At 47.5% G+C, this 12,709-nt stretch overlaps 3 non-coding genes across 3 annotated transcripts; all 3 read left to right on the plus strand.

Annotated features, from left to right (window-relative positions):
* The first annotated feature begins 4,509 nt into the window (after nt 1-4,509).
* Trnas-cga (transfer RNA serine (anticodon CGA)) lies at nt 4,510-4,591 on the plus strand. Its single transcript has one exon. It is a non-coding gene; the product is annotated as a tRNA-Ser (tRNA).
* Nucleotides 4,592-5,283: 692 nt separating this feature from the next.
* On the plus strand, nt 5,284-5,365 carry Trnas-uga (transfer RNA serine (anticodon UGA)). The gene has a single exon. It is a non-coding gene; the product is annotated as a tRNA-Ser (tRNA).
* A 567-nt stretch (nt 5,366-5,932) lies between these two features.
* Trnaf-gaa (transfer RNA phenylalanine (anticodon GAA)) lies at nt 5,933-6,005 on the plus strand. Its single transcript has one exon. It is a non-coding gene; the product is annotated as a tRNA-Phe (tRNA).
* Nucleotides 6,006-12,709: the final 6,704 nt, after the last annotated feature.

Below are 12,709 nucleotides of genomic sequence, written 5' to 3' on the forward strand. Positions count from 1 at the left end.
TTCGGCATGTGCGGCAGAAGACATTTTTGGGACGCGGCACGTGGCAGCTGAATGTCTCGCTGCTAGATGAAGCGGATTTACGGCGTTGCCTCGTTGACACCTGGCAGCAGTGCCTCCAGAGGCAGGCTCGGTATAGGGAGCGCGTTCTTTGGTGGACGGAGTTTGTTAAGCCGCGGATTAAGAAATGTATTTGCCAGTTTGCCAGGACCAGGGCTTATTGGAGGAAACGGTCTCTAGAATTTTATTTCCTCGGTTTACGCCAGCTGTACAGCGATCCATCTGCTTTGTCCGACAACCTGATCCGCATCAAGCGTATCAAAGCCAAAATTACTGCTTTAGTTCGTGACGCACTTGTTGGCACTCGGGTCCGATCGCGCTCTTCTGATGACATCTCCCACGAGTCCGCATCGTTATTCCATCTCATACGGGAAACCAAACGTGGTAAACAAAAAATTATTGCTCATCTGAAGGATGCTGGCGGGAATCTGTACAATGAACAGGGTGCTATCAAGACGCATGTCTTCAATTATTTTCGACAACATTATTCCGAGTCAGATACCGATCTATCGGCGGGGGATGATTTTTTAAACGACATCGCCTCCACAGTGGATCAGGATGATAACGCTGCTCTCTTGGCCAATGTCACTAACTCTGAAGTTAAGTCCATCCTCGCGTGCGCTGCCAAGAACAAAGCTGCCGGCTTAGACGGCCTGCCGGTCGAATTTTATTCACGGTTCTGGGATGTGATCGGCGACGAATTGACCGCCATGTATAACGAACTGTTATCGCATGCTGCCTTCCCCCCGCAGTTCACGGAAGGAATGGTTGTCCTGGTTCCTAAAACATCCAATCCGACTATGTTAAATGACTTTCGGCCAATTACGTTGCTTAACTCTGATTTCAAGATCTTGACTAGGATTATAAACACCAGGCTTAAAGTACTTCTTGGCAAAGTACTTGGCCCTTATCAGACGGGTGCAGTCAGTGGTCGATCGATGTTGAATGCCCTGTGTGAATATCGCGACCTGACTTATTTAACTTGGATTACCAACACTGATTTGGCGTTATTGTTTCTCGACTTCGATAAGGCGTTTGACAGAATTAATCACGGTTTTTTATTGCGCACAATGAGTCAAATGGGATTCAACCAGCGTTTTCGACAGCTTATTCAGAAATGTATCTGCGGAACGTCTTCACGCGTGAAGGTTAACGGCCAGTTAACCGCCCCCGTGCCCATACGACAAGCAGTGCGACAAGGGTGCCCCCTTTCTATGACGTTATTCTCGATCGCTATAGAGCCACTTCTTAAAAAGTTTTACGTAACTTTACACGGGTTGCAAACGTTAAACACCAAAACGGTCTGCCACGCCTATGCCGACGATATCAGTGTGCTTATTACTAACACCGAAGAGCTGGGGTCAGTTCGTCGGATTGTCCATCAGTACTCTGTCGCTTGTGGCGCTCGACTTCATGAGCGAAAGTCCAAAATCATGCCGTTAGGTCGCAACCCCACTTCCATCGATATTTCTTGGTTGGACAGGACCGAAGACCTGTGGCATCTAGGCCTGGTTATATCACCGAACCCCCAGGCCATGCTCCACGTGAATTGGGAACGCAAGCTTACCATCTTACGTGCGGTGATCAAAGAACATAACATGCGGTCTTTAGACCGGATGCAGAGGGCACAGTTTATTAATAGTTACGTTTTCAGTAAGCTCTATCACACTGCCGCTGTTTTACCAATCCCGACAGCCATTGCGAAAAAAATTTTAGCACTTGCTTGCTGGTATGTCTGGAGAGGGAACATCTTTAAAGTTTCCTTTAAAGCTACCTCGTTACTTCGTTCCCGAGGTGGCTTAGGCGTCAAAGACGTTGAATCCCAATGTGTGGCAACTTTTTTAACTCGTACTTCCCGCATACTACACAGTACCCCAAATAGTCTCACTGCACGGCTTTTCAACACCTTACGTCCAAAGGATTTGTCTGCGCCAACGCCTGTGGGCCACATTCATCCTGAGCTTGGCTATATCCGGCGGTATTATGTGGAGCTAAGCTATGTTCAGGACAACCCGCATCCGTTCAACACGGCGGCGACCTATCGTGCTCTTACTCAATGGCAGCTGGATAACCCAATTGAGAAGAAATATTTAGGCAAAAACTGGAGAAATGTCTGGAAGAACATTAGTTATCCGCTTCTTCGCTCCAGAGTTCGAGCTGTTTGGTATGACGCTGTCAATGAGGTGATTCCCACTGGAGAGAAATTGCACAAAATCAAGCTGCGGCCCACCCCGTTTTGTGAGAAGTGTAACCTAGTGGAAACGCTGCCGCATCTCTTCCACTGCAGGGATCAAACACAAATATGGCAGTGGACACGAAAGAAACTCGCTGTCGTTAATAGGACGTCGGATACTTCCATTCAACTTCAAGACGCGCTCCAACCAGACTGGCAGCTTTATCCTCAATCTAAGAATAATAGTTATGTCTGGCTCATGGGCCAGTTCGTCTATTACATGCTTGTCCATACAACGCCAACGCTACACGATTATCAGATGTACCTCATCGAAGAGTATTATGCGATTAAGAAATTGCGACAGTATAAAGACCAGTTTCAAAATTTTCTCACTATTGCTTTAAGTGATGGAAGAATTTAAGTTTACAGATCCATTGGACGGAGTTTTCTTTTTTTTTTTTTTCCACTACTTTGTTATATTGTTTGTTTCCATGGATTTGGTCTGCTCCGCACCATCAGATGCGGGTGATTTGCATCATGGGTCACACGACGGTACAGAGTGCACTGCACTCGGCCTCGAACATTTAATTGTATTTGGGAGTTCCTTTTCATTTTCAAATGACAGCACTTTACTTTTGGTTCCGCAGGGCGTCACCCAGAAGAGGCATCTCATTTGTTTACTTTCATTTCGCATTATCTTTCATCAAAGCTGCACGACGATTTAGTACGAACCAGGAGTTTCCAGCAGCTTCTATTCCTCCTATCAAGAGGCTTTACGATACGGGAAATGGTTGTTTGGCATGTCCCTGCTCTTGGTGTCACCACGTTACCAGCGCTCATCTTCCAACGCATGGCATGCTCAGGGTTTTGAGAAGCAGCAATCCACAATCAACCATCGGGAAACCGAATCCACAATACTAATCAACGACATGGACACTGGGACACTTATTCTACGTGAAGACCAACTTTGAGTATCTGCTGTGCTGGATTCATGGTGTGCTGCGTAATCCACAGACCAGACATGGATTTCTTTTTATCATTCTGTTTATATCTATAAAAATAATGGAACACACATGACGCCACATCGCAAATTAAACAAAATATAATAATGCATACATAACAATAAAATCAAATCACAAAACCATGCAATTGGGTGCGGGGTATGGCGGTGGCATCGTGGCCAGGCCTCCGGATCGCGACCCCTGCCCACCTTGCCGCCGGCTGCCTAGCACTCACGTGCATAAAAAAAATTGAAACAAAAATAAAAAACAAAAAAAAACAAAAAAAAAGAAGTGGATAGGATACCTGCCTTTCACCCAGGAGGCCCGTAAAAAAAAAAAAAAAAAAAAAAAAAATGGTGTAATGGTTAGCACTCTGGACTTTGAATCCAGCGATCCGAGTTCGAGTCTCGGTGGAACCTGACGCTACAAAAAAAAAAAAAAAAAAAAAAAAAAAAAAAAGGGGTATGATTCCTGCTTTGGGTGCAGGAGGTCCCGGGTTCAAATCCCGGACGAGCCCTGCCATTTTGACCGTGCTGAAGCGTAGGTGGAACTCAGCCCCGGTTGCAGCTCCTCAATGAAGAGTAGATGCCTGTTATATCACGTGGATATAACAAGAATGCGGCACCAGTAAAGTACGTAGGTGGAATTCGGTAGAAAGGCAGACGGTAATTTTGCATGCAACGGAAAACAAGGTTGTCTTTGCGGGATATGTGCACCGTGAGTGGAGATTCAGCTTAATTGTGCGACAGTCTACCCTCATCTTACTAGCGACGGCAACAACCAAGGGGTGGCATGTAAGATTGAGCGTGGCTAAGAGTTTCTCATTATTAGTTAGCATCACACTTTGACAGAGCTGTGACAAGGCGAGTAGGGTGAGCTCAGGAAAGCCAGTAGCAAGCGCACTTGAAGTAGCCCTGAAGAACCGGATTATAAATTTTGCCAGCCATAATGGAGCTAGGGGCGTTCTCAGTTACCAAATACCGGTGCAATAAGAGAGCAACAGTATTTGACAGTAAATTGACGCCCTATCCGTCTAGCCAGTTTAATCTCCTTTCTTTAAAAAAAAAAAAAAAAAAAAAAAGTCGGTAGAGCATTAGGCTTTTAACCTAAGGGTCCAGGGTTCAAGTCCCTGTCCGGGCGGAAATTTTAATACTTTGGTAGCGATTCGTCTGGTAGCGGTGGAAACGCTACGGAAAATAATGAAGCTACGCCGTTTTCTGACACCACAGTGCTTTAAACGGTAGCAGTTGCATGTGTCGGGACAACACCGCGCTACCGGCAGTCGTGGCCGAGTGGTTAAGGCGTCTGACTCGAAATCCGATTCCCTCTGGGAGCGTAGGTTCGAATCCTACCGGCTGCGTACGATTTTGCGTAAAGAGGAGCAAACATTTTCGCACACATGTGACATGCGTGGGCGAATGCGGGTGCAAACCAGTGACGCCATTCTCAACAAGACGAAAGTTTCCGTTTAAGAATACTGAGTTTCGCGACGACCGCTGCTTACTGTGGCCATCGGTTCACCTCGCACTGACGCTGGGACTGCAGAAAGCCGTCGCTGAGATCGTGAGTACACAGATGTGCTCGAAAGTGTTGGACAGAGCGAACATTCATTTCTTTTTAAGAACCGCAATTCAATCATTCGAGTGCGGCAAAGGCGGTGGTGCAGCGTTTCTTTTCTTAAGATCTCGCAGCTGCTTGGAGGTATGTCCATCGTTTTAAGACGACAGAAAACTAGCGTCAGCGGTGCGTCAGTGGGAAGTCGGTGAAGTCGCCATTGGAGCCATAAGCCAGTAATTACAACATGCGAATCACTCGCACACCATGTAGCATGCACTACAACGCTCGCCCGAGGGACCGGACAGCTCAGTCGGTAGAGCGCTAGACCTTCAACCAAAGGGTCTCGGGTTCAAACCCCCGTCCAGGCGAAAATTGACACACTGTCGTAACAGCTAATGGAAACCCTACAGAATAGAGTGACGCCACGCCGTTTTCTGCCATCAGATTGCTTCTAAAGACGGCGGTTTCACTTGTCGGGAGTCGCTTCTGCCACCGGCAGTCGTGGCCGAGTGGTTAAGGCGTCTGACTTGAAATCAGATTCCCTCTGGGAGCGTAGGTTCGAGTCCTACCGACTGCGAAAATTTTCTCGCTCTCAAAAGATGGACGTTCAGCTGCATCCTAGCAGTTGCGTCACTACTAAACACGTGCGTCACCAGCAATGTGCAGTGTTATTTGATCCAGGGCGCAGCGTTACAGTCGAGCCCAGAAGCCGCAGCTCATCTCCTCGTCTCACAGCCGCCCACCGGCTTACTGGGCAGTGCAGATGTGTCCGTTTTAGCTTGCAGACGATGACGTGTAGCAATTGATGAGCTAACGCAAGTCGAATGTTTTACCGTGTGTATCTGCTAGATACTGCCTCTCATACGGTAGAGACTCACTCCTTCTTGTGTCTCGTTCTCTGCACACGAGTTGCCCCTGGCTGGCATCGATATAGCACGGGTTTTCTAGCGAAGTGAATATTACACGAGTCTAGTCGACATGTTTGCTTGTTACGATGATGGAAGCAGAAGAAATGTGTGTGGGACTTCACTGCATCGGCTGCTCGCCTTTCAGCGTCCCTGTGTCTTATCAGACGAAGGTGACTGTGAAATTGGCAACGAGGCAGAGGTGAACAAACACATGCAAACAGCAACGTTCAACGTCAGCCGAAATAGCTCAGTTGGGAGAGCGTTAGACTGAAGATCTAAAGGTCCCTGGTTCGATCCCGGGTTTCGGCAGGTATTCGTTTTCATGCGACGCCAATGGAATTGCTCTGTGTTGGTGATGATGCAACTACCGCTGACAACAAAAATGACTCTCTCCTGTAGTTGTACTGGTTGTCTAGTGCATGCCATAAGAGGAACTCACTAGACAACTAACTCCCCTAGAAGCAAAAGAATCAAAAAAAGTCCTACCGACTGCGTTCCTTTTTCTGTGTCAGGTGGTGAAGAACGTCTTCAACGGAACCGTGAAACGAGCGAAAACGTGGGAAACATTGCATTCGAAATGCTTGCGAATTTTCCAATTGCCCCGTGAGTGTCGACAAAACATGTAAATTCTGTGCTCCAACGTATGAGACGTAACGACTGCTGCAATTTGTTGTTGCATCGTGTGTCAGCAGTCTTCGATAGTGTGTCACGAGCTTAGTGGGATAAGTTTGCAGACAGCATTTAGGCGACGTTTAATTAGTAACGGCCCCATGCAGCGATTGCACAACAGTAAAGGACATGAGTCAATGTACAGTTGTGCAGCGTGAGAGGTTTCACAGTATCGTGTGAGCCCGGATAGCTCAGTCGGTAGAGTTCCGCCGCGGCCGCGGCCGTGTGCAGACGTGCGGTGGTGGTCGCTTCGCCTGTGCTTAAGAGCGCACGCAGCTGTTGGTACTGTAAGTACTACTTCACGAAAGTGATGGAGGATGAGTTGAGACGTTACACGCTACGATTTGGATTTCCGTATGGCTATGCTCGACCACAGGTTCACGAACTTATTGACTGGTTTTACGATCGATTAGGACTGCGAGATGACGAAGTTCTTGGGTTTTCGTATGATTTTCTTGCGAACGCTGTTTATGTAAAATTGATTAGTGACGATCCTTGCGTTCGTATTATGACCCTCACGGAAGGCACTGCGGATTTTGTGAATTCTAAAGGCGAAATTTGTAAAGTATCTGTTAGTCATGCTGGACTAGGGCTGCGAACCGTCCGTATATTTAATCTGCCTTTCGAAGTTAGCTTCGATAGAATTCGGCAAGCTTTGTCTCCCTACGGTAATGTCTTGCAAATTCATGCCGAGCAATGGAGGGGTTACAAACATTTCAATGTTGATAACGGCGTTCGGAATGCGAAAATTGATTTAACGAAGCACATCCCGTCCAACATTTTGGTGCAGGGTTTTCGAGCGCTGGTGATGTACGAAGGACAACCGCGAACTTGTGTAATATGTGGTTCTACCGACCATTTAAAATCTGCTTGTCCCCGTGTCCGGGCGGGTCGCCGAGGAATGCAACATCGTCTTACACCTCTCGATGGGCACGATGGCAATCGGTTGTCTTACGCGCGGACATTGATGGAGTCGCCTACGACACAACCGACGCTCCACCAACCGGCTGCGGTGACCCCAGACGCCGGCGCGGTCATTGTCAACAACTCTGCGGCAACCCCCGAATGTCCCGTTCGTAGTGATGTCACCGATATCGACAGCCACGCTGCACACCTGCAGGTTTCCCCGACTGTCGGCCTTCGTGCCGACCATGCCGGACCGACTCCCGTCCCTACTCCAACTACGTCCGTCGAGCTGAAACAGTTGTCGGATGGTGGCGACAGGTCGCGCGTTTCTTGCCCCCCTGACGTTGCGCCCCCCACGCCCCTCCCTCTCGGCAGTGACCTATCTGAGGAAGGGTCTACACACAGCCTCTTGACGGACGTCAAAACCGTTTCTGACGCCGACGCACCTCCCCCAAGAACTGGGAAATCTAAGCGGTCGGCACGGAAGCAGAGTGCGGAGGAGATCCGCACTCTGGAAAAGAAACTGCAGCGCACAATAAAGCAGATCCGAAAAGACGGAAGTGAACGCGGCGGCACAGATGACATGGGTTCCGTCGCGCGCCACGTGGGGGAGGCCGATATGGAGATGCATGTCGACCGTCCGAGTCCTGAGCTGATGGATACTGGCCATCAGCATACGCCAGCCGAGAAGTCTTGGGCAGACGAAAGTGAATAACACGGACCCTTTCTATCCCCACCATGCAAGATTATAAACTAGCCACAGTTAATTTGAATAGGATCGCATCCGATGTCAAACTTAAATGCTTGACCGACTATCTATATGCCGCCGATATAGATATAGTTTTCTTCCAAGAAGTTGTGTCCCCCAAGGTTGGAGAAATACCTGGGTATGATGCCATATTAAATCTTGGCACTGAGGCGGGCACTGCGATTTTATTCAAAGCTGGCATCGCTTACCAACCTACAGCGATTTTAGAAACGGGACGCGGCATTGCCGCCCAATTACAGGATTTGCTTCTCCTGAACGTGTACGCCCCGACAGGGTCCGCTGGCAGAAGGGACAGAAGTGAATTTTTTAGGGCTGAAGTTGTGACCTTATTGCCGAACGTTCGACTGAAGATCATCCTGGGTGGGGATTTCAACTGCGTTTTACGCAACGAAGATCAAATTCCGAATTTTAATTTTTGTCCCGAGCTACTAACGTTAACAAATGGTCTGCATTTACAAGATAGTTGGTGTCACCTTCGACCACACACGAAGGGCTATACCTATGTGAGCGCTGCTTCTTCTAGCCGTCTGGATAGGTTTTATGTTTCTCAAGATCTTTTACATACTATTCGTGATTGTGAACTATGGCCGCTCAGTTTTAGTGACCACACCGCATACCATCTAACGATTCGGCATGTGCGGCAGAAGACATTTTTGGGACGCGGCACGTGGCAGCTGAATGTCTCGCTGCTAGATGAAGCGGATTTACGGCGTTGCCTCGTTGACACCTGGCAGCAGTGCCTCCAGAGGCAGGCTCGGTATAGGGAGCGCGTTCTTTGGTGGACGGAGTTTGTTAAGCCGCGGATTAAGAAATGTATTTGCCAGTTTGCCAGGACCAGGGCTTATTGGAGGAAACGGTCTCTAGAATTTTATTTCCTCGGTTTACGCCAGCTGTACAGCGATCCATCTGCTTTGTCCGACAACCTGATCCGCATCAAGCGTATCAAAGCCAAAATTACTGCTTTAGTTCGTGACGCACTTGTTGGCACTCGGGTCCGATCGCGCTCTTCTGATGACATCTCCCACGAGTCCGCATCGTTATTCCATCTCATACGGGAAACCAAACGTGGTAAACAAAAAATTATTGCTCATCTGAAGGATGCTGGCGGGAATCTGTACAATGAACAGGGTGCTATCAAGACGCATGTCTTCAATTATTTTCGACAACATTATTCCGAGTCAGATACCGATCTATCGGCGGGGGATGATTTTTTAAACGACATCGCCTCCACAGTGGATCAGGATGATAACGCTGCTCTCTTGGCCAATGTCACTAACTCTGAAGTTAAGTCCATCCTCGCGTGCGCTGCCAAGAACAAAGCTGCCGGCTTAGACGGCCTGCCGGTCGAATTTTATTCACGGTTCTGGGATGTGATCGGCGACGAATTGACCGCCATGTATAACGAACTGTTATCGCATGCTGCCTTCCCCCCGCAGTTCACGGAAGGAATGGTTGTCCTGGTTCCTAAAACATCCAATCCGACTATGTTAAATGACTTTCGGCCAATTACGTTGCTTAACTCTGATTTCAAGATCTTGACTAGGATTATAAACACCAGGCTTAAAGTACTTCTTGGCAAAGTACTTGGCCCTTATCAGACGGGTGCAGTCAGTGGTCGATCGATGTTGAATGCCCTGTGTGAATATCGCGACCTGACTTATTTAACTTGGATTACCAACACTGATTTGGCGTTATTGTTTCTCGACTTCGATAAGGCGTTTGACAGAATTAATCACGGTTTTTTATTGCGCACAATGAGTCAAATGGGATTCAACCAGCGTTTTCGACAGCTTATTCAGAAATGTATCTGCGGAACGTCTTCACGCGTGAAGGTTAACGGCCAGTTAACCGCCCCCGTGCCCATACGACAAGCAGTGCGACAAGGGTGCCCCCTTTCTATGACGTTATTCTCGATCGCTATAGAGCCACTTCTTAAAAAGTTTTACGTAACTTTACACGGGTTGCAAACGTTAAACACCAAAACGGTCTGCCACGCCTATGCCGACGATATCAGTGTGCTTATTACTAACACCGAAGAGCTGGGGTCAGTTCGTCGGATTGTCCATCAGTACTCTGTCGCTTGTGGCGCTCGACTTCATGAGCGAAAGTCCAAAATCATGCCGTTAGGTCGCAACCCCACTTCCATCGATATTTCTTGGTTGGACAGGACCGAAGACCTGTGGCATCTAGGCCTGGTTATATCACCGAACCCCCAGGCCATGCTCCACGTGAATTGGGAACGCAAGCTTACCATCTTACGTGCGGTGATCAAAGAACATAACATGCGGTCTTTAGACCGGATGCAGAGGGCACAGTTTATTAATAGTTACGTTTTCAGTAAGCTCTATCACACTGCCGCTGTTTTACCAATCCCGACAGCCATTGCGAAAAAAATTTTAGCACTTGCTTGCTGGTATGTCTGGAGAGGGAACATCTTTAAAGTTTCCTTTAAAGCTACCTCGTTACTTCGTTCCCGAGGTGGCTTAGGCGTCAAAGACGTTGAATCCCAATGTGTGGCAACTTTTTTAACTCGTACTTCCCGCATACTACACAGTACCCCAAATAGTCTCACTGCACGGCTTTTCAACACCTTACGTCCAAAGGATTTGTCTGCGCCAACGCCTGTGGGCCACATTCATCCTGAGCTTGGCTATATCCGGCGGTATTATGTGGAGCTAAGCTATGTTCAGGACAACCCGCATCCGTTCAACACGGCGGCGACCTATCGTGCTCTTACTCAATGGCAGCTGGATAACCCAATTGAGAAGAAATATTTAGGCAAAAACTGGAGAAATGTCTGGAAGAACATTAGTTATCCGCTTCTTCGCTCCAGAGTTCGAGCTGTTTGGTATGACGCTGTCAATGAGGTGATTCCCACTGGAGAGAAATTGCACAAAATCAAGCTGCGGCCCACCCCGTTTTGTGAGAAGTGTAACCTAGTGGAAACGCTGCCGCATCTCTTCCACTGCAGGGATCAAACACAAATATGGCAGTGGACACGAAAGAAACTCGCTGTCGTTAATAGGACGTCGGATACTTCCATTCAACTTCAAGACGCGCTCCAACCAGACTGGCAGCTTTATCCTCAATCTAAGAATAATAGTTATGTCTGGCTCATGGGCCAGTTCGTCTATTACATGCTTGTCCATACAACGCCAACGCTACACGATTATCAGATGTACCTCATCGAAGAGTATTATGCGATTAAGAAATTGCGACAGTATAAAGACCAGTTTCAAAATTTTCTCACTATTGCTTTAAGTGATGGAAGAATTTAAGTTTACAGATCCATTGGACGGAGTTTTCTTTTTTTTTTTTTTCCACTACTTTGTTATATTGTTTGTTTCCATGGATTTGGTCTGCTCCGCACCATCAGATGCGGGTGATTTGCATCATGGGTCACACGACGGTACAGAGTGCACTGCACTCGGCCTCGAACATTTAATTGTATTTGGGAGTTCCTTTTCATTTTCAAATGACAGCACTTTACTTTTGGTTCCGCAGGGCGTCACCCAGAAGAGGCATCTCATTTGTTTACTTTCATTTCGCATTATCTTTCATCAAAGCTGCACGACGATTTAGTACGAACCAGGAGTTTCCAGCAGCTTCTATTCCTCCTATCAAGAGGCTTTACGATACGGGAAATGGTTGTTTGGCATGTCCCTGCTCTTGGTGTCACCACGTTACCAGCGCTCATCTTCCAACGCATGGCATGCTCAGGGTTTTGAGAAGCAGCAATCCACAATCAACCATCGGGAAACCGAATCCACAATACTAATCAACGACATGGACACTGGGACACTTATTCTACGTGAAGACCAACTTTGAGTATCTGCTGTGCTGGATTCATGGTGTGCTGCGTAATCCACAGACCAGACATGGATTTCTTTTTATCATTCTGTTTATATCTATAAAAATAATGGAACACACATGACGCCACATCGCAAATTAAACAAAATATAATAATGCATACATAACAATAAAATCAAATCACAAAACCATGCAATTGGGTGCGGGGTATGGCGGTGGCATCGTGGCCAGGCCTCCGGATCGCGACCCCTGCCCACCTTGCCGCCGGCTGCCTAGCACTCACGTGCATAAAAAAAATTGAAACAAAAATAAAAAACAAAAAAAAACAAAAAAAAAGAAGTGGATAGGATACCTGCCTTTCACCCAGGAGGCCCGTAAAAAAAAAAAAAAAAAAAAAAAATGGTGTAATGGTTAGCACTCTGGACTTTGAATCCAGCGATCCGAGTTCGAGTCTCGGTGGAACCTGACGCTACAAAAAAAAAAAAAAAAAAAAAAAAAAAAAAAAGGGGTATGATTCCTGCTTTGGGTGCAGGAGGTCCCGGGTTCAAATCCCGGACGAGCCCTGCCATTTTGACCGTGCTGAAGCGTAGGTGGAACTCAGCCCCGGTTGCAGCTCCTCAATGAAGAGTAGATGCCTGTTATATCACGTGGATATAACAAGAATGCGGCACCAGTAAAGTACGTAGGTGGAATTCGGTAGAAAGGCAGACGGTAATTTTGCATGCAACGGAAAACAAGGTTGTCTTTGCGGGATATGTGCACCGTGAGTGGAGATTCAGCTTAATTGTGCGACAGTCTACCCTCATCTTACTAGCGACGGCAACAACCAAGGGGTGGCATGTAAGATTGAGCGTGGCTA

Source organism: Schistocerca serialis, unplaced genomic scaffold (genome assembly GCF_023864345.2).
Source record: "Schistocerca serialis cubense isolate TAMUIC-IGC-003099 unplaced genomic scaffold, iqSchSeri2.2 HiC_scaffold_1376, whole genome shotgun sequence".
NCBI lineage: Eukaryota > Metazoa > Arthropoda > Insecta > Orthoptera > Acrididae > Schistocerca > Schistocerca serialis.